The following is a 20,556-nucleotide window of genomic DNA, read 5'->3' on the forward strand; positions in this document are numbered from 1 at the left end:
TGTAGCCTAGGGTCCTGCAATCTGGATTCCAGAAACATCACTATTTTCTGTTTTAAAAGTATTTCCATTAATTTACTTACTACAGAAGATAGACTTGCTGACCTGTAGTTACCTACTTCTTCCTTCCACTTTTGTGGAGATGGACTACAACTGTCCTTCTTCAATCCTCTGGTATCACTCCCGACTGTAGAGAAGCATTGAAAAGGTCAGCCAACAGAACCACCAGAACTTCCTTAAGTTCCCTCAATACTCTCAGATGTACTCCATCTAGCCTTATCGCTTTGTCCACCTTTGGTTTAGTGAGCTCCTCATGAACAGAATCCTCTGAAAATCGATCATGGTCTACCACATCTCCAATCCTATATGCTTTTGTTTTTTACAGTTCTGTTTTTACAGTTTTATTTTTTTTACAGTTCTGCTCCCAGTGCTTCAGCTGTGAACATAGAACAGAAATATTTGTTAAGCAATTCAGCCTTATCTTTATAAGCTTCTACATATTCCTCCCCTCCACCTTTGAGACTCACAATGTCACTTTTGCACTTCCTTCTATCACTACTAATCACCACTTTATCTAAAAAATGTCTTGTATCTTGTTTTACCATGTCTTTTTTTTTTTTTTCTTCCATTTCCTTTTTTGCTTTTCTCTCAACTTTTCCAGATATTTTTGCCTGTCTACTTTTCTGTGATTTTTTGTAGTTTATGAAAGCTAATAATATCTTTTTCCTTACCTTGGGCTAGATGTACTAAACACGGTCACTAAAACCATTCGAGTCACTATTGGCCATTTTTTTTTTTTTTTTTGCTGATTGTGGAAGTGATCAATGTTCTAACAAGTTTCCATTCAGATGATTTGCATGGAGGTTCACTGTAATCCCCATTGGACCAGTCACTCTGAGAACAACTGGACACATGTAGAACCGGTTTGGAGAAGCCCTGTTGAAGAATTCCTGGAATTTACAGGTGTGATAGGTGTCACAGATGATATGAAAACTGAGATTGTGAATGAATCAAAATTCCATACAGCTGAGCAGGGGAAGCGTCAAAGCAGCCTCCTGCTTTTTTCTTTTTTAATGGCACAGATGTTGTGCATATGCTACACATGCACAATATCTGCCCCATTAAAAAAAATGCCCGTACTTCCCCGCCAACCCACCCCGGAATCAGAATGGAGGCAGGAGGGATGCCCACTCATTCCTGCCACCATAGAAACCCCGCCTCTCCCATACCTGCTAAAATCGGTAGGAGGGATGCCCACTCCTTTCTGCTACTGGAGGCCCCCCCTCCAACCAGCCTCTTATTCTCCCTCCGCATACCTGGAGATTAGTTGACAGTAGGAGGGATGCCCAGTCCCGCCACTCTAAAATGGCCTTCCAATTCCCAGTACGTCCTGGGATGCACGAGGAGGAGCCTAAGGCTCTGATTAGCTCAGACGCCTAAGTCCCCTCCTGGGGATACAAAGGGAGGAGCCTAAGGCCTCTGTCAAGTGGTGGCAGGAAGGAATGGGCATCCCTCCTGCTGATTTTGGCTGATGCGGGGAGAGGGGGGAGGTCAACACACACACCACACAAAACAACTTTGCCCATAGAAAAAAAATGAGAAAACAGGCATACAAGTTTAGGGCTTTAATATTAATGACCTCATTTGCATGCCAGAATCAGAGAATATAGGACCACATAGAAAACCATGCAGTGAGCATATTTAGAGCATCAGGTTGTCAAATACCATTGTCACTAAACCAGTCAAACAGGTTTAGCGATTGTTAAATGATCGGAGGCTTTAGTACACAGGTGTCAAAGTCGGTCCTTGAGGGTTCGCAATCCAGTCAGGTTTTCAGGATTTCCCCAATGAATATGCATGAGATCTATTAGCATACAATGAAAGCAGTGCATGCAAATAGATCTCATGCATATTAAGAACATAAGAACATAAGAAGTTGCCTCCGCTGAGGCAGACCATAGGTCCATCCTGCTCAGCGGTTCGCACCCGCGGCGGCCCATCAGGCCCATTGCCTGAGCAATGGTCTATACCTATCTATACCCCCCAATCCCTTTTTCTTCTAGGAATCTATCCAAACCTTCTTTGAAACCATTTAATGTTTTCTTGTCTACAACAGCCTCTGGAAGCGCGTTCCATGCATCCACCACCCTCTGAGTGAAAAAGAACTTCCTAGCGTTTGTTCTAAACCTGTCCCCTTTCAATTTCTCCGAGTGCCCCCTTGTACTTGTGGCGCCCCTTAATTTGAAAAATCTGTCCCTGTCTACTTTTTCTATGCCCTTCAGGATCTTGAAGGTTTCTATCATGTCTCCTCTAAGTCTCCGCTTTTCCAGTGAGAAAAGTCCCAACTGCTTCAATCTGTCGGTATATGGGAGATTTTCCATTCCCTTTATCAGTTTAGTCGCTCTTCTCTGTACTCCCTCAAGTACCGCCATGTCTTTCTTGAGGTACGGCGACCAGTACTGGACACAGTACTCCAGATGCGGCCGTACCATTGCACGATACAGCGGCATGATGACTTCCTTCGTCCTGGTCGTAATACCCTTCTTAATGATACCCAACATTCTGTTCGCTTTCCTTGAGGCCGTGGCGCATTGCGCCGATGCCTTCAGTGTTGCATCTACCATCACTCCCAGGTCTCTCTCCAGGTTGCTGACCCCTAGTGGTGTTCCCCCCATTTTGTATGTGAACATCGGGTTCTTTTTCCCCACGTGCATGACCTTGCATTTCCCCACGTTGAAGCTCATCTGCCACTTTTCGGCCCACTTTTCCAGCTGCGTTAGATCCTTTTGGAGATCCTCGCAGTCTTCCTTGGTTTGAGCCCTGCTGTATAGTTTGGTGTCATCTGCAAATTTAATGACTTCACACTTAGTTCCCGCCTCTAGATCATTTATGTAGATATTGAACAAGAGCGGTCCCAGCACCGACCCTTGCGGAACTCCGCTCGTGACCCCTTTCCAGTCTGAGTAGTGTCCCTTTACGCCAACCCTCTGCTTCCTGTTTGCCAGCCAGTTTTTGATCCATCGGTGGACCTCCCCTTGTACCCCGTGGTTCCATATCTTTTTAAGCAGTCTCTCGTGTGGCACCTTGTCGAAGGCTTTTTGGAAGTCAAGGTAAATGATGTCTATAGATTCCCCTTTATCCACCTGGCTGTTCACTCCCTCAAAGAAGTACAATAAGTTTGTGAGGCATGACCTACCCTTACAGAAGCCATGTTGACTCGGTTTTAGCTGCCCATTTTTTTCGATGTGTTCACAGATGCTGTCTTTAATCAGTGCCTCCATCATCATATTCATTGGGGAAATCCTGAAAACCCGACTGGATTGTGGCCCTCGAGGAGGGACTTTGACACCCCAGCTAGTGCATCTCGCCCCTTTTCAGCTACTACTCTTGAGAACCAAAGAAGCTTTCTTTTCCTTTTATTTCCTTTTTTTTTACAGTTCACTTAAAATTTTGCTATACTTTCTTCAGCTTGTCTAATTGCTTAACAATTCTGTCTTTTTGGGACATTATTTTTGTGGTTTTGATGTTTTAAACAGCTGAAAAGTATGCACTTTCATTTGTACACTGCTCATTTGTATTGCTGTCTTCTGCTGTCATAATATGTTCATACCTTGGTATATTAGAATGGCACTGATTCACCTTTCTGACATGAAGCTGCATAGATTATCGTCATGTGCTTTGTATAAATTGTTAGGGAGGAGCACTCAGATTCTCTGCTTAACCTCAGTCTGAAAAAAAAGGATTGTTTGGAGATTTATTCTTACTGGAGAAAAGATTCTAGTCAATTATTAATTTATTTTAACATTTATATCTTACAACCCCAGTGGTACAAAATATTCATAAAAATTAATAAAACATACAGAGCAATCAAATATTACAAACACATTAAATTGATAAACATTAAGAAGACCATATGATAAACTAAAATCTACAATAGAGTAGACACCTCTGATGGTGTGAATAATATGAGGTGGGATCTGGTGAAGCTTGAAGAATGTTCTAGAAATTGGCAGCTAAGATTTAAATGGGTCATTCCATTTCAAGTGGTCCAATATTGAAAGTCATACCCACTGGATCTCCTCCAAATTGAATAAAACTTTGTGTAGATGTTCCCTGTAGCCTCAAACGAAACCATGTAAAATTTTATAGCTGGATCTCCTATTGGTTTCAGACCTAGAGACTGTCGAATGTAGGTCACTCTTGGAGTACTGTGCTCTGTGTAACCTAAATGGCAACTTTGTGTAGCCACTAGAGCCCAACAAAGCTTCCAAGAGAATTGACATTTTGGGGATTAATACAACCCCTACTACAAACTTAATTTGCAAAGTGTGGAATGTAACGTTAGTTTACCTCCCTGTTAAGAGCCAGAAAAGTAGGCAAAAAATGTTAGAAAATAAATTTAGGGGGGGAAATTCTGTATAGGACGCTGGTTTCTGCAGCTGCCTAAGAAGCAGCTGAGAATCGCACATTGGTGTCCTATACAGAATCGCGTCTGCCCTAAGAAACAGATGCCTAACCACCCCAATTCTCTAACCGGCGCCCATGTCACAAGCGCCAGTTAGAGAATTGCATTGCCACTGAACTGATTACGGCAAGGGAATCTCCCTGCTGCAATCAACTGAGTGGCAGTGAACCCCCCTCCCCCAGACACTGTCCACGGCAGGAAGGATGCCCAATTCCTCTTGCTTCCACCCCTGAACCCTCCCTCAAAGTCTCCCGGCAGGAGGGATGCCTACTCCCTCTTGCGGGAACCCTCAAAACAACTCCCCAACTGTGATAGGCAGGAGGGATGCCCATTCCCTCCTGCCAGCAGGCTGTCCCCTGAACCCAATGCTCCCAATCAATGACCCCCCAGACTCGACCCGGCACCCCAACCCCCTGCCCTCCCCGTACCAGAAGGATGCTTACTTACTCCCTCTGTCCGCTAGACCCGCCTTTTCACAATGCTGAACCTTCCCCCTTCTTGGTACATTCTGGGATGCACTAAGGAGGGGCCTAAGACCCTGATTGGCCTAGGCATTTAAGACCACTCCCATAGGAGGGGCCTTGGGCATGCACTGGGAGTGGCCTAAGACTCCAGTTGGCCAGATACCAAAGGCCATACCCATAGTCTTTGGTATCTGGCCAATCGGAGTCATAGGTCGCTCCATGGTGCATCCTAGGATTAACCGGGAAGGGTAAGGCCCGCCATTGTGAAGAAGCAAGCCTGGTGGCCAGAGGGAGTAGGCGTCCCGCCGTACTACAAAAGGTGGATTTTGGGGTGGAGGGTTCGGGTCTGGGAGTTCATAGATTTGGAGAGAGGTAATTGTTTCAAGAAGGCCTGCTGGCAGGAAATGGCTGCCGTGAGCAACTGTCATAGTCTCAAGAGACTACGGGAGCTCAAGGCAGCCATTTCCTATGAGTGATCTGCACGGAGCAGGAGCGTAGGAAGATTACTCCTGCCCCGAAAACCTGCTAGACCACCAGGTAAAGCTTAAGGGATTCCGGGAGAAGAGTGGGAGGGAGGTGGGGAAGGTCCAGAATACAGCTTTAATTCCAGGGGAAAGCGGGGGTTGGGTCAGAACCGGCCCGAATATTATTCACGGTTTTTTAATATTCATGGGCTTGCTCTGCCTCTAAGCCCCGCGAATATTGAGGGAGAAGTATATATAATTACACAAAGAAATTATATTGGTGCTTTATTCAAATTTTGGCCGTTTTTTGGGTGCAAATATTTCAACTGTACATTGTACAATTTTTTTATTTTTTGTATCACTTGAAAGAGTGTCTGTTTTACTACAAAAGCCATTCTGTTTCATATTTGACCCAGCCTTGCTTTAGCCAGAAGTTAGGTCTCAAATGCATGCATTATTCACATGTGTATACTTGCGGTGGTAAAAAAGGGCATCTTTGGCATCCTAGTAATATGTAAATGAGCTAGAGGTGTGAAACTGCATGGTGCAGCTAAGCTTGTTGGGCTTGCCATGCTAACTCAGGTTACAGCATTCATTGCTTTTACATACTCTTGTAAACGGCCTATCAAAATGGACATTTAGTTGTTGGTGATTCATTGCAAGTTCAATACATTCACTTGAACTCTGTTCTCCCTTTCATAGTTCATGTGTGTTTCTCTTTATACTTAAATTCTGGCTCAGGACTTCAGAATTTGAGTCTCTGCATAATTAGTGACTGCTTACAGTATGACACTGTTGCGGTTCATGCCTTTTTGAAAGCTTTATGAACCAACAATCCGGGAATACAAAATGCGATAGATCTTGCAGCACAATACAAAATTTACAAAAAATGTTGTTAATCTTTTCTGCCATTCCAAAGGCTTTGGAATTTCTGCTGAATGGAATTTATTTTGGCACTAGCTATGGAAAATCACCATGTGATAGTATTGGAGGAACTATGAAATGACTTGCTGCACATGACAGCTTGCAGTGGCCTCTGGAAAATCTGATCTTAATTTGATTTGTGAAGAAAATATTACTGGGGTCAAATTTCTTAGTCATCCTTAAGGAAGATGTTGAGAAATTAAGACCTATTCAGGAGTTCAGGTTTGAAAATGGCCATACAGTAGCTGGAACTCGGGAAAAATCACCAGTTTAAGCCAATTGATGAAATCAAAATTTGTGTCAGCAGAGTATCAGGAGATGAAACATTTTTCATTGCTGATGTCACTAAAGCTGATAATCCTCCTTCATTGTTTCAAGTTTATTAGGTGTCTATATATCGCTTATCGAGGTTATCTAAGCAGTTTTACAATCAGGTTGGTACTCAAGCATTTTCCCTATCTATCCTGTTGGACTCATAATCTATATAACGTACCTCTGGGGCTGTGGAGTGACTTGCTCAGGGTCACAAAGAGCAGTGCAGGGTTTGAACCCACAACTCCAGGGTGCTGAGGCTGTAACTCCAATCACTGTGCCACACACTCCTCAACTTGTCAACCTGCAGCCTGGCCAATATGTTGCTTACATGTATGACAACGATTGGTGGATTAGAAATATCTTTGAAATCTCAGAATACAATGATGCCTTAATTAACTTTTTGTATCCACAAGGCCTTGCTCGATCCTTTTATGGGCTCATTTAAAAAAGATACTGTGTTGGTGTCAGAGGAACATATTTTTACTGTTCTTGAAGATCCAATGACAAACTCAACAGGAAGGCAATACAGCTATTCATGAACTGTGTTGTTCATTATTGACAACAAATTCAAGGCATTGTAGGAGGATGTACAGTTGTGATATGACATTAAATATAGCTAAAATTTGCATACATTTTTTTCATTAATCTTAATAAAGATTTATCTCAGAAAAGAAAAGCGCTGTGTGCCTAAAAATTTGTTTGTTAAAAAATTTATAACTGGCAGCATCCCAGAGTTCTGTGTGGGGTACAGTAGAAACAGAAACAATAAAATTACAACAGACAGTTACATAAAAAAAAAATCATACTGAAATTAAAATATCTATGGGTACGCTCTCTCAAGTAACATTGTCTTTACACCTTTTCTAAATTGCAGCACACTAGAAGCCTGCTTGATCTCAATGGATAAAGAATGCTATAGCAGCACACCTTGCACCATCACCATGGACTGCTGAATTCTTGCTAGTCTCACCAAGTTCACAGATGGAATTTCAAGCCGCATCTGATTCACAGAATGCAAAGCTCACTTTGGCTGGTAAAAATGAAATAGTGAGCTCAAAACAACTGGACTCTTATCATTCAGTACTTTAAAGATCAGACATAATGTCTTAAACTCAATATGCGAAGCAATGGGCAACCTATGTAAATTATGCAAAATAGGTGTTATGATCATATTTAGAGGCTCATACAATGATCTGTGCGGCAGAATTTTGTACAAGTCGTAAAGCATGAATCACATACTTGGGCAATCCAAGATAAAGTGAATTACAGTATTCAAACACCGGAGTCAATAATATACTGATCACAGTGCAAAAATTATTCATTGTAAGATAATCTCTCAGCCTCCTTAACAAACGAAGCTACTGGGACAGTATCTCGTTCAGTTCCTAAAATCTTGAGCCCTATTGTGCTTTCTATTCAGGAGCTATGTTGTATCAAATATTTGCCTATACATTCCATGACAAGCTTTTTCATCATCTTTGTGATCCCCCAGTGATACATCAAAGAATGCACCAATGATTGAGTGTTATATTTAGATTCATCACAAACAGTTATACTAGAAATATGACTCTTAGTTTGGTCTAGCAACTATCCTTTCCACAACCTGAACCCAAAGTTGACATTTTGGCACTATCTTCCATGGAATGAAAAAAATGGCCCCAATAATGAGACCCCTAACTTTGGAAGAAGTTGAGATCCAGCTTTAAGACTTTGCACGTATTGTATGTCCTATTGTACTTCCACTAAAATTTTCATCAACTTCTGAGATGGTCAGGTGGAGAGGCCTAGACCACTTGACATGGAATGACCCAAATCTAAAAAAATGCAGAGTCATGCATAGGATAGCATGGGGCAGACATGGGATCTCTTAGGGAGAGGAGGAGATAGCAGATGTTGTGGGATCGGCAGACTGGATGGTGAGGAAGGTGTACAGTGACAGTGGAAGTTTTTATGTTCATGAAAGAAGAGCAGGGCTTGAGGGTATTTATATATGATGATCATATGATGGTGAAACAGGTAGAAAAGGTGATGGCAAATGCTGGAAGGATGCTTGGGTACTTAGAGACAGGAATGGTTGTCAGGAAAAAGGAGGTAATGATGCCTCTGTATAGGGAGCAATGTATTCCCCCCACCCCTCCAGACAAACCACCAAGCAAGAAATGCCAACAACCTCCCAGAGATCCCTGCAGGGAAACGCATCGAAGAGAGGTCATACCTCCCCTTGATAAAGATCAGAGCTGAACCCAATTCACAAGTGGGGGAAGGAAAATAGCTGCCACAGCCAAGGAAAGCGCACCAAGGCACAGCATACAGTTCAGTTGCCTGCTAACCAACCCTGCCCCAAAGGAAAAGGAAAGTGACCTGCCTGATTCAGTCCCATGAAGCACTGCTGTGAAAGCTTGAAAAACATGGTAATACTCGCAACCTCATCTACATAACATTCTTATTAGATCCAGACTTGCAGGAAGTGGGTCTGAAGCACTGCTCCACATGTTTTCAAGTCTCCGCTATACTCTCTAATTCGCTGTATGAAAAACTTCTCTTGATTGTATTTACAGTTTCTTTATTGTAAACCGCTATACTCTCTAATTCGCTGTATGTAAAACTTCTCTTGATTGTATTTACAGTTTAGTTTATTGTAAACCGCCTAGAAGTCGCAAGATTACAGGCGGGATATAAGAATAAAGTTATTATTATTATTATTATTATAGAAGAAAGCAGCAAGACCACTTCTCTTCCTCAGCACTGAGGATCACTGCTGCTGCATATCTTCTTTTTTTTAAATGAGATTTTTATTAATTGGTGCTGAGAGTTGATGGAGGTGAAGAAGACAGCTTTCTTGCTCAGGCTTACGAAATGCAATTTCTCAGAATGTATTAGTGGGGCCAAGAAACTGTTGGCTTGGTAGCGGAGGAAAAGGAGAAGCTCCATAATTGTGAAGGAGATATCCTCCTGCCATCCTTTATGATTATGTTGTAATCCAGAAATATGTAAGTAACTGAGAAGATTCCATAAAGAGCTATATAGCTCAGAGGGCTTAGTGGACTTGTGGAATACGTCTACCTATTTGACCTCAACTAATATTTCTAAAATAGAGGAAGAGGACCATGGTATTTGTCTCAGGTAGTAACACTGCACCAACCATGTCAGTCTTTGTGATCGGTAAATATAATGTGTCTTTCTGTGGATGGGTTACAGAAAGTAACATGCTAGTACAAGGGCTATGGCTATTTTGGTAGCAGGAGTGAAATTATGGAATAACATGGTTGGACAGCTGAGCATGAATAAGAGTATACAGAGTTTTAGAAAATTATTGAAAACTTCTTTGTAGAGGCATTTTAAGAATTTGAGTTATATTTGATGAAAGTGAACAAGCAGTGATTTTTTTTTGTTTGTTTTATCTTGTTTAGTACTGATTTGTTTTGTATTATCTGTTTTATAATTTTGTATGTACTTTTGTAATCTGCTTTGTTATAAGCAAACTATAATTTTTTAAAGTAAATAAATATATAAAATGTCCATTTAGCAGTAGGGGAATTGGAGTTGTCCATTAAAAGCTTACTGAAGTCCACAGGGAGGATGGCTTCCATGTTGAATATTATTACCCCCTCTAGTGTTGACCAGTGTATTTAATATTGCATTGGAGAGATCTCGTTTCCCATGCTCTAGGTACTAAACTAATATTGTGTTGATTTCACAGTGAGGGAAAACAGCAGAAGAGTGTATAATACCTATTGCCTTGCTTAAATGTGATACTAAGATTTTTTTGTAAAGGTTTTTGAATGTCCAGTTGAAGCATTGTTGCCTAAGATCATATACCCAGATCAGCAGGAGTTGTCATGGGCAGGCAAAAGTCAGATAATTTGAGACAGGCAGTGAATTTATTTAAAGTTTTGAGCAGGAAAAAGGAGTCGTCCCTTTATGTAGCTTTAGATGCAAAAAGGCTTTCAAATAAAGATAGTAGTTTCTGTTTACAATGTTGAATCGTTAATTTGGGGAGAATTTTTATTTAGTGGATTGGGGCACTATATTGGAAGTCAGGTGAAAATGTTGATCAATGGGTGTATGCTTGAACAATTTGTATCAAACTGGGGAATTGTACCCCACGCTGTTTGCATTGGTTAGGGAAGGGTGAAGCAAAATGACAGTGTTTAAGTGGTAAAATTCAGCTCAAAGGAACCTATAAAAAATTTTTATATGAAGATGACACTTTATCTTTATGAAGGATCCTGTCAAGGTAGTCTGCTACTTGTTAGAAAGAAGGAGTGTTTTCAGAGAACTCTAGTTTCGATCTGGGAAAGACTGAGGCAATGGCTGTGGGTCTTGCAGATAAGAGATGCCACCAGACTTTACATTTAGATGGGCAAACAGGTACCTATGATATTTTGAGGTTAAGGTTTCCTGTAATGCCACATAATCATTTCATTTAAAACTGTAGACTTCTTAATGCAGAAGATTAGTTAAGAAATCCCTCTCTGGATGGGTAGGATCATGGAAATAAAGATAAGGTGACAGTGCTACTGAAAATTTCATTTCTCTTTTAACAACTACCCAAACAAATTCCTGCTAAGTAGTTTTGGAAATGGGGAAAAATCTTTTAAAGGTTTCATTTGAGTGAGTGAGGGGAAGAAAGTACATCTTAGTGGGAGGAGGCTCTTCTGTCAGAAAAGCAGGGTGCTGTAAGATATTTACTGGTAAATTTGATACAATCAAACTGCTGTGTTGAGGGTTTGTTAATATTAAGGTAGACTTGTAGGAGCCCAGTGGGTACAAATAGAAAGGAAGGTGCGCTCCCCCTACTTAGTTTTTGAGTGGATGGCCCCAAAGAACGTTGAAAGCGTAGGGTGTGAAATTGAAGTATCATATTACCTTTATTAATACCAATAAGAGTGATTTGGAAGTTAATGCAAAAATCTAGTTCATCATTCATTGGGGACTTAGTCTCCAGTGTTGAAGATTGCTGACTTTCTTCCCTTTTCTGCAACAGAATTTCACCCTCTTTGTCAAGATCTGAAAGGGGTTGGCGTGGAGAAGTTTGCCTGTCTGCTTCGGAGGGGTTGCTGTATTACCATGCAGGAGTTGCAGATAAAGCTTGGACGGAGGCTCCCTTTTTTTCGGTACTTCCAACTTAGGTATTTCATCTTAGTTATTGGGAATTTACCAGATCTTTGGATGGCACAAAATCACTAGTTATATAGATGTCGGAGGAAATTTCCTAAGGTTTTAACTCCCCATGCAGAGAGATGGAATAAATGGTTAGAGTTGCCTCTGGGGGAAAGTTCTTGTAGGCAGATGCATAGTGTGGTGCTCCTTGACTACTGCGTAGAGGCAAATGCAGATACAAATAGTGCACAGAATGCATTAAAATGGCTGGAGGAAGTCCCAGGTCTTTGTGTTGTGAAGGTTGTGGGAAGGTGGGTACATTTTTTCATGTATGGTGTGAAAGTGGTAAATTTTGAGATGTTCTGACAGAATATTTAGTACAGGACATGGTTGGAAATGGGGGAAAATTGTGGATTTTAGCTCCTTGCTATGCTTCCTAGTTGAGTGGGGAAAAAGGTCATTTGAGAGGTAGACATAGTAAATTAATTGCTGACTTGTTACTTGTAGCAAGGGTGGTGCTTGCATGGAGATGGAATCTGATTTGGCAACCTCCACAATTGATATGGCTTATTTTAAGGGGAGAGAAATGACGTGCTTCAGCAAATTAACTTTGTACTCTGGGGGTAAGATTCACTTGTTTGAGTATGTAACTCATTCACACATAGATTTGCTGCTGAATAAACACATTGGATATACACTGAGTTTAGAGAATGGATGTTGGTGAGTTTGAATAAGACATACTGCAGAAAACTTTAATATTGTTTAATTTTTATTAATTTTTTTGTTATATTGTAATTAAGGTTTTCTTTGTGTAGAAATGTTCATATGGTAGCTGGGGGGTTGGATTTTGGAGCAGGTTATATAGACATGGGTTAAAGGGTAGAAGAAGCCTCTTTGAAGAGGAAGAGTGGTGGTAATATCAAGGAAGTTAGATTGCTGTGTTAGCAGGTTTGGCTTGATGTGCAGTAGTTTCTCAATAAAGCTGAGGATATATCATGTGTGGTGTTGAGCTTGTCAAGTTAAATTCTCTGTAGCCCATTAGGGTAGTAAAGCCTGTATCATAAAATTAAATTGCAAAAACAAAATTTGAACATTGAAATCCAGAATTTTGTGTCCCTGATTGTCCGCTGCCACCATGGAAGAAACAAATGCTCAATGTACACCTCAATTCAACTTTACTACTTTACCATGCAATCCTACTCTTAATGGTGGCCACTGTCTAGTCTTCATAGCCGGTCTATCTAAGAACTCAAGTGTCCTCTTGATAGACCACGTCACTGGGAACCAGTAATCTGGTCAGACCATTACCAAAAATACACATATCGGCATCTTTAACAGAAAGTAACCAAGGTTAGGCGAGGCAAGATCCCAGCAGACAAATTCTGGAGCAAAATCATTAACCACTTAGAACCCATAGGGGAAGATGTTGATAGAGCATTAACCACAATATCCGTCTTAGATGAGGTTGCTCCAGCCAGATGTATAAAATCAAAACTGAAAAATAATCCTTGGTTTTCAGACTCACTATTGGCCTTCAGAACTAAAGAAAGAAAGCTTGAAAGATTCTGGAGGTAGTAACCAACCCAAGAGCACTACATCACCTGAAAAAGGGAAATAAAATAATACCAACTAGTCACAACTGTAGCAAAAATAGCTTCCTTAGCACCGGCAGCAGATGAATCCAGAGACCAGTGGGATAGCACACATCTACAGCAGGTGGAGATAGAGAACCGATTTGCCGGTGTATATCTTGGATGTTGTCCCTCCTGGCTAGTTAGTATGCTCTATCTCCAGCAGGTCGGATGGCAGCTATTCTTCTGGACTACTGGCTTCAGCTTTTTTTTCCTGTTTCCTGGGAATGATGGTGATTTCCTCCTGTTGCTTCGGCTTCAGTTGAGCTGAACGGCGCCAACTTTGGAGGCAACACCTGGGCTCTCTCAGGTCCCTTCCCCACCATCTCCACCTGTTAAGGCTTAGGACATCATTAGATCAAGGGCTTCTTTCCCATAAGTAAAAAAAAAAAAAAAAGCCCCAAACCTGGTTGCACGGGTTTCTGCAGTGGTATAGTTTGATATCTCAGCTGCCTTTGATGCGGTGGACTACGCTCTACTCCTACAAAAGTTGAATGAATTAGGCATACAGGAATCGATCCTGAAATTTTTTGCAGAATTTTTAGGAAATAAGACCTATGAGGTTAGAATAGGGAATAAGAGATCCCCAAGAACTGGCTGTGGGGTGCCACAAAAGGAAAAGGATTGGGATTTGATATACTGCTTGGACAAGGTGTATTAAGCGGTTTACAATCAGGTATTTTAGCATTTTTCCCTATCTTTCCTGGCAGGCTTACAGTCTTATCAAATGCACCTGGGACAGTGGAGGATTAGGTGACTTGCCCAGGGTCATAAGGAGCAGCATAGGGTTTGAACCCACAACCTCAGGGTGCTGAGGCTTTAGCTCTAACTACTATGCCACACTCTTCTCCTCCACTGTCTTCCTCCCTGTTTAACTTCTATTTAAGAACCTTGGCAGGACTCGATCCAAGATGGCGATCAGAGGCAGGATGCGCTAAGCTGCGTGTCCCAGGATTGTGCTTTTCAACCTTTCAAACGGTAATTACTTACCGCGATGCCTAAGAGACGGGGCCGGAGTGCCGCTTCTGCCTCGCGGCGACCTGGAGCCCCGGGTCTCGGCAATATACAAGAACTCCTGTGGCGCATGCAGGAGGTCGCAGCGACGTCGGAGGGCGGCCCGCAGAGAACACAGGGAGGCGAACCCATTGTGGATACTCCTGGGCCCGACACCACACTGAGCCCCGACATTAGGGCACTGCCCCCGCAACCCCAGACGACCAGCTCTCCCAGGGGCGGGGAAACCCCGGATTCATTGGTTTTCTCCTCTCCAGAGGCAAGGAAAGACTCACTGGAGAGTTTGGAGGTTGGGGCCCACCTTTCCAGGGTCCCCATGGAGGTATCTGGGGGAATACCATCTCAATGTGAGGGGGAAGGACTGAAGACACCACTCGAAGGACTTCAGGATGGTGAGCTCTCTACATTTACACAAACTTCAATTGAACTGACTAAACCTGCAGAAGTGACCTTAGACTCTATTTGGGACTTAATGGCTGGTTTTGTAAAAAATATTACTCCTACACTTCAACAAATTGAAGGGAAAATTAAGGGACATGATAAGGAATTGAAGAATTTAAGAGAAGAAACGAATACTTCTAACTCATCTATTCAAAAAATAGAAAAAGAAATTGTATCATTGAAACAAATTCAAGAGGCTTTAGTTAAAGACAATATTAACCTAAGGAAGAAGACTGAAATGCTTGAGAACAATTCACGCAGTAATAATTTAAGGTTAATTAACTTTCCAAGACTTGAGTTAGTAACACCTAGAGATATGCTTAAGAGATATCTAGTAGAGAATTTAGAGATACCCGAAGATTCATTACCACCATTTTCATGGGTTTATTATTTGCCGGATAAGGAACAAAATCAACAACCAAAAGAAAAATCTTCAGATCAAGAACCCTTAAATATATCACTGATCTTAGAAACATCTGAGAAGGATTTAGCATCACCAGCCACTATGATTATTACTTTAGCATTGCCAATTGATAAAACATGGTTGTTAAAACTTTTCTTTAAAAATAGACAAAAAAGCGTCCTTGGTTATAAAATACAAATGTTCCCAGATTTGGCACGGGAGACGTAAAGGCGCCGCCGTGAATTTCTTCTTTTGAAACCTGGGGTTTTATCTTTGGGGGCAACTTTTTATTTGAGACATCCGTGTAAATGTATTGTATATTACCGTACTCATAAATATGTGTTTTTTGAACCATCACAATTGACAAATTTCGTGGCTATGTCTCGTCTGAATGTTAACAATCTTTGAGCCCTATATTTGGGATATTGTGACCCCCCTCTCAGTGCTATGGCTCTCAGTTTCTTAATATTATAATTTTCTTTCTTGATAATTTCGCCAATTTAATTCTTGGATCTTAATTTGTGGACTTGAGCATAAATAGTATATTTGTTTATTAGGAATTATATAACTATTGTATTTGATATCTACTCTATTCTTGCTTTCTGTACAAGTGTAATACTTGAAATTTAAGTTGAAAATAATAAATAAATTAAAAAAAAAAAAAAAAAACCTTGGAAAAATATTTTTCTCCTTTTCCCCCCCCCCAATCTACACATTTTCTTACGCAGATGTTATTTTCCTACTTTGGGTAACAAGTGACACTTTTGAGACTACTCTTCAACACCTGGTGAAGATGATAAAGGACTTAAGCACGTGGATACAAAAGAACTTCCTTAAACTTAATAAACAGAAGAGCAAAGCGCTATAGTTTGGAGACTGAATTGCCGCCATGCACTGATTTGGTACTGTCCATTGGTGAAATTCCCAAAATAGAAAATACCTAAAAAATACTAGGCATTATCATCGACCCCCAACTCTCCTTTGCAGATCAAACCAACTCCCTGGTCAAAAAAAAATTATTCAGGCTAAGGTAACTAAGAACAATCCCTTCTGAGCCAGGCTAACTTTAGGACCGTCTTGATATCATACCTGGATTACTGTAACTCTTTGTACTATGGCATCACTGAAAAGGAACAAAAGAGATTACAATTACTTCAGAATACCGTGGTCAGATAAATTTTTGGAGTAGGCAAATTCAAAAGGACCAGCTTACTGTTTGGAAAACTGCACTGGCTGTCAATAAAAACCAGAATTAATTTCAAGATTACATGCATGGTCTATAAAGTGATCTATGGAGATAATTCTAACAGACTTGTATTAGACATCAAGATTCCTCGTTCCTTCCACAACGCAAGAAAAAGGCAGCACCGTAAGATGGCCCCCTCCCCTCCCCTCAACATGTTAAATGGAAAAAATCCCTGGGACCCAGAGTGTGGAACAGCCTACCCCTATGCTTACGTCAAGCTCCCCCCTATTACAGCTTCAGAAGAGCGTTAAAGGCTTACCTCTTCTCATAATGACTGATCTCTACCCAACCTCTTATTTAGAATCTGCTTGCAAATGTAGTAACTGATCACAACTAATTGTAAGCCACAATGATTCCTTGTAGAAAATTGTGGGATATAAGAAACTATATGATATGGTTTGTTAAGAAAAGGTGGCTTAATTTGGTTTACATCACATGGTACAGGAATTCTGGTGCACGAGAGTAGATTGAGCACTTGTTTCTGTGGCAATGTTGGCACAGAAGGAAGTGGAAGGTATATCAAGTCATCTGTTTGGCTGATGGGGTGCCAGGGCGATTGGGATTGCAGGTGATCAATCTTTTGTGGTCCAGGGTCCATGCTTATGGAATTAATTACAAATTTGAGATTCAGTTGGAAAGGAATTGTTCCACAATGCGAAAAAAGGTAAAAGGCAGGCTGTTTGGTCAAAAACCTGGGTTAACTAACTCCCTCCCCCTTTTTTTTTTTTTTAACTAAGCTGTAGTGCCTGGAACACTAAATGCTCCGACGCTCATTAGAAGTCCTATGAGCATCAGAACAGCGCATGAGCATTTAGTGCCCTGGGCTGTGGTAGAAACCTCTACCACGGTTTAGTAAAAGAGGGCCAAAATAAATAAATAGGAGCAAAGGGGTTGGGAGTCTGGATGAGGCCAGGGTGTTGGAAGTAATAGAGTGGTGAAGATCTGGGCTGTGGATTTACTAGAAGTGCAAAGACAATCTCTTCCTATGCAGCTATTGAGGGTCACTGGCATGCTGCTGATAGCGGTGGGGCTTGGGGGTGAGGATAAGACTACTGGAGGTGAGACTACTGGTTTCTGCAGTGGCACATTAAGGGTTTGATTTTATTAAACATTCTTTTCCCAACAAAGAATGCAAAAACGCTTTTAGCAAATCAGGCCTTAAGAAGCTTTAATACAGTGTTCTTCAACCTTTTTACACCCGTGGACCGGCAGAAATAAAAGAATTATTTTGTGGACCGGCAAACTACTAGGACTAAAATTTAAAAACCCCGTTTACGCCCCATCTCCGCGAGCTCGGTCCCCGCAAACCATCTGATCCCATCTGCACAAGCCGCAATTATGATTTTATATTGAACGTATTTTACTAAAGTATAAAAAGAAACAATATTCTGAACAATTGTGATTTTATAAATACAAATATACAGAGCACGGACCAACAAAACCCCTGTCTCCCCTCCCCTTCACATATATCCCTTCTACTATCAAGAAAACTGAACAAGCCAAGTTATTATAGAATGCTACATAGAAATATCATGCTAACAGAATACTGCAGTCCCCAATTATGTCTCTAGCAGGATATATAATTCAAATCTGATATATTCTAATGACAAAATAGAAATAAAATTATTTTTTTCTACCTTTTGTTGTCTCTGGTTTCTGCTTTCATCTTCTTTTCACTCTTTTCCTTCCAGCATCTGCCTGTTCCATCCAATGTCTGCCCTCTCCTCCTTCCATATGTATCTGACTTCTTTCTATGCCCCTCTTCCTTGTCCATCCTCCTCTCTCCTTTTTACATCATTTATTCCAGCTTCACTGCCTTCTTCGTTTTTATCTCTCTTACACCAGATCTAGCATCTTTATCCCTCTCTTATTTCTCTGCTGACCCCCTTTCCAGCATCAATGTCTCTCTACTTTCTCATTTCTCTCTCTCCCCCTTTCTCTCATCTGATCTCTCCATTCCACCCTGACCCCCTTCCCCTCCTGTAATCTCCCTGCCAGCTGTTTCCTTCCTTTTTTCTTTCTCCGTACCCTCATTCCTTTTTTTCCTTATCCCTTCCCTCCTCCCTCTATCCAACATTAACTCTCTTCCCATCCCTTTCCCTCCTCCCCTCCCAGCAGCATCTCTCCTTCTTCTCCCTTCCCTCCTCCCTCTATCCAACATTAACTCTCTTCCCATCCCTTTCCCTCCTCCCCTCCCAGCAGCATCTCTCCTTCTTCTCCCTTCCCTCCTCCCTCTATCCAACATTAACTCTCTTCCCATCCCTTTCCCTCCTCCCCTCCCAGCAGCATCTCTCCTTCTAACTCCCTTCAAGTCCAGTAACAGCTCTCCCTTTTCCAGACCTTCCCAGCCTCCTAAAGTGGCTTCCTCCCCTTCCAGCAGCTCTCGGTACCTGCCTGCAGGAAGTTGCCGGTAAATTGGAGAGCTGGTGGGAGGGGAGACAGCCACAGTGAAGGCTCCCCAGGATTTTGTTTGCACACGCTGACCATCTCCCTCCACCTGCACCTGAATCTGCAGCTCTCTCCGGTCTAATCGTAACTTCCCCGCGGCCCTCTTCAGCAACTCGGCAGGGGCGGCGATCAAGACACGCTGCCGACGTCGGGACCTTCACTCTCTGAGTCCCGCCTATTTTGTTTCAACTTCCTGTTTCCGAACAGGCGAGACTCACAGAGGGAAGGCCCCGACGTTGGCAGCCTATCTTGATCGCCTGAGGCTGGGAGGAACATTAATCAGCAGGAACCGCAGTCGGGAGGAACCGCAGTCGGCAGGAAATTTAACTGCCGACTTGATCTCGCCGGCCCTGCGCGGACCTGCAGAAATTTTCTGCGGACCGACACCGGTCCGCGGACCGGCGGTTGAAGAACTGTGCTCTAATATATGGAATTGGCATTATAAGAGAGATCTTAGCAGCTGCCTCCTAGATTCTACTAAAATATTCCTGCTACATTAAGAGCTTAATTAGATTTAGACTGTAGATTTAATTATATTCAAATAACTCCATTATTGAAATAGCGTCATTCATTACTTGTTCGCAGTTTTTAAGTCCTGTTTTGGCATTACTTTGGACAGGATATTGGTATGATGTTTTTTTTTATGGCAGAAGCTGTATATCCCTAGGTGTAGTTTTGATATCAGAAAATTAGAAGATGTAGGGTCAGAAGCCACATGTCATAGAATAAGCTACCCTGAGTTGGACATTGATTCTCGGTTGGAAATGGTGAGGACCAACATTTTTCAAGAAGCATTTAAGTAGACTTTTACAAGAGGGTATAAAATAGTAAGGTGAGATGGAAATTTATTATAAGGGATTTTTATATGTAATGTTTTAACCCTTTAATTGGCAGATGGTGAAACGTCTACTTTATGTAACTTAATGTTGAATGAGAGCAACAGTGCAAAGTAACAGGCATTGAGAGATGCTGTTCTCCCATAAGAGCCATAGAAAATACATGTTGCTTCTGAGCAACATTACCAAATAAAGGGTTAATGTGTTTTTAGAGTGTAAGTTGGTTTAAATATGAAGTGATAAATGCTAGTAAATCCTTTTTTAAGGAGGTATATAGTGCTTGTTTATTTATGGATGGAATTAATTTTTAACATATTCATCAATGACCTGGAAAAGGAGGCAAAGTGTGAGGTTATAAAATTCGCAGACGATACCAAACTGTGCGGCAGAGTTACGACCAGGGAGGTGTGTGAGGACCTACAAAGGGACCTGGACAAGCTGGAAGACTGGGCAAACAAATGGCAAATGCGCTTCAACGTGGACAAATGCAAGGTCATAGAAACATAGAAACATAGAAATAGACGGCAGATAAGGGCCCACGGCCCATCTAGTCTGCCCACCTTAATGTCCCTCCCCTACCTTTGCCCTGTGAAGAGATCCCATGTGCCGATCCCATTTGGCCTTAAAATCAGGCACGCTGCTGGCCTCAATCACCTGTAGTGGAAGACTATTTCAGCGATCAACCACTCTTTCAGTGAAAAAGAATTTCCTGGTGTCACCTCGTAGTTTCCCGCCCCTGATTTTCAACGGATGCCCTCTTGTTGTCGTGGGACCCTTGAAAAAGAAGATATCTTCCTCCGCCTCG

General features: G+C 41.7%; 1 protein-coding gene across 4 annotated transcripts in view; it reads left to right on the top strand.

Annotated features, from left to right (window-relative positions):
* Positions 1-20,556, top strand: part of UBE4B (ubiquitination factor E4B) — a 137,310-nt gene that overhangs the window by 17,339 nt on the left and 99,415 nt on the right. The window contains exon 2 of one of the 4 annotated variants that reach the window (XM_033921512.1): positions 11,617-11,761. The exons of the other annotated variants lie outside the window; for them this stretch is intronic. The gene's annotated coding sequence lies outside the window, so the exon portion shown is untranslated. The remainder of the gene's footprint in view (positions 1-11,616; positions 11,762-20,556) is intronic. 4 annotated transcript variants of the gene reach the window in all.

Source organism: Geotrypetes seraphini, chromosome 15 (genome assembly GCF_902459505.1).
Source record: "Geotrypetes seraphini chromosome 15, aGeoSer1.1, whole genome shotgun sequence".
In the NCBI taxonomy this organism is placed as follows: Eukaryota; Metazoa; Chordata; class Amphibia; order Gymnophiona; family Dermophiidae; genus Geotrypetes; species Geotrypetes seraphini.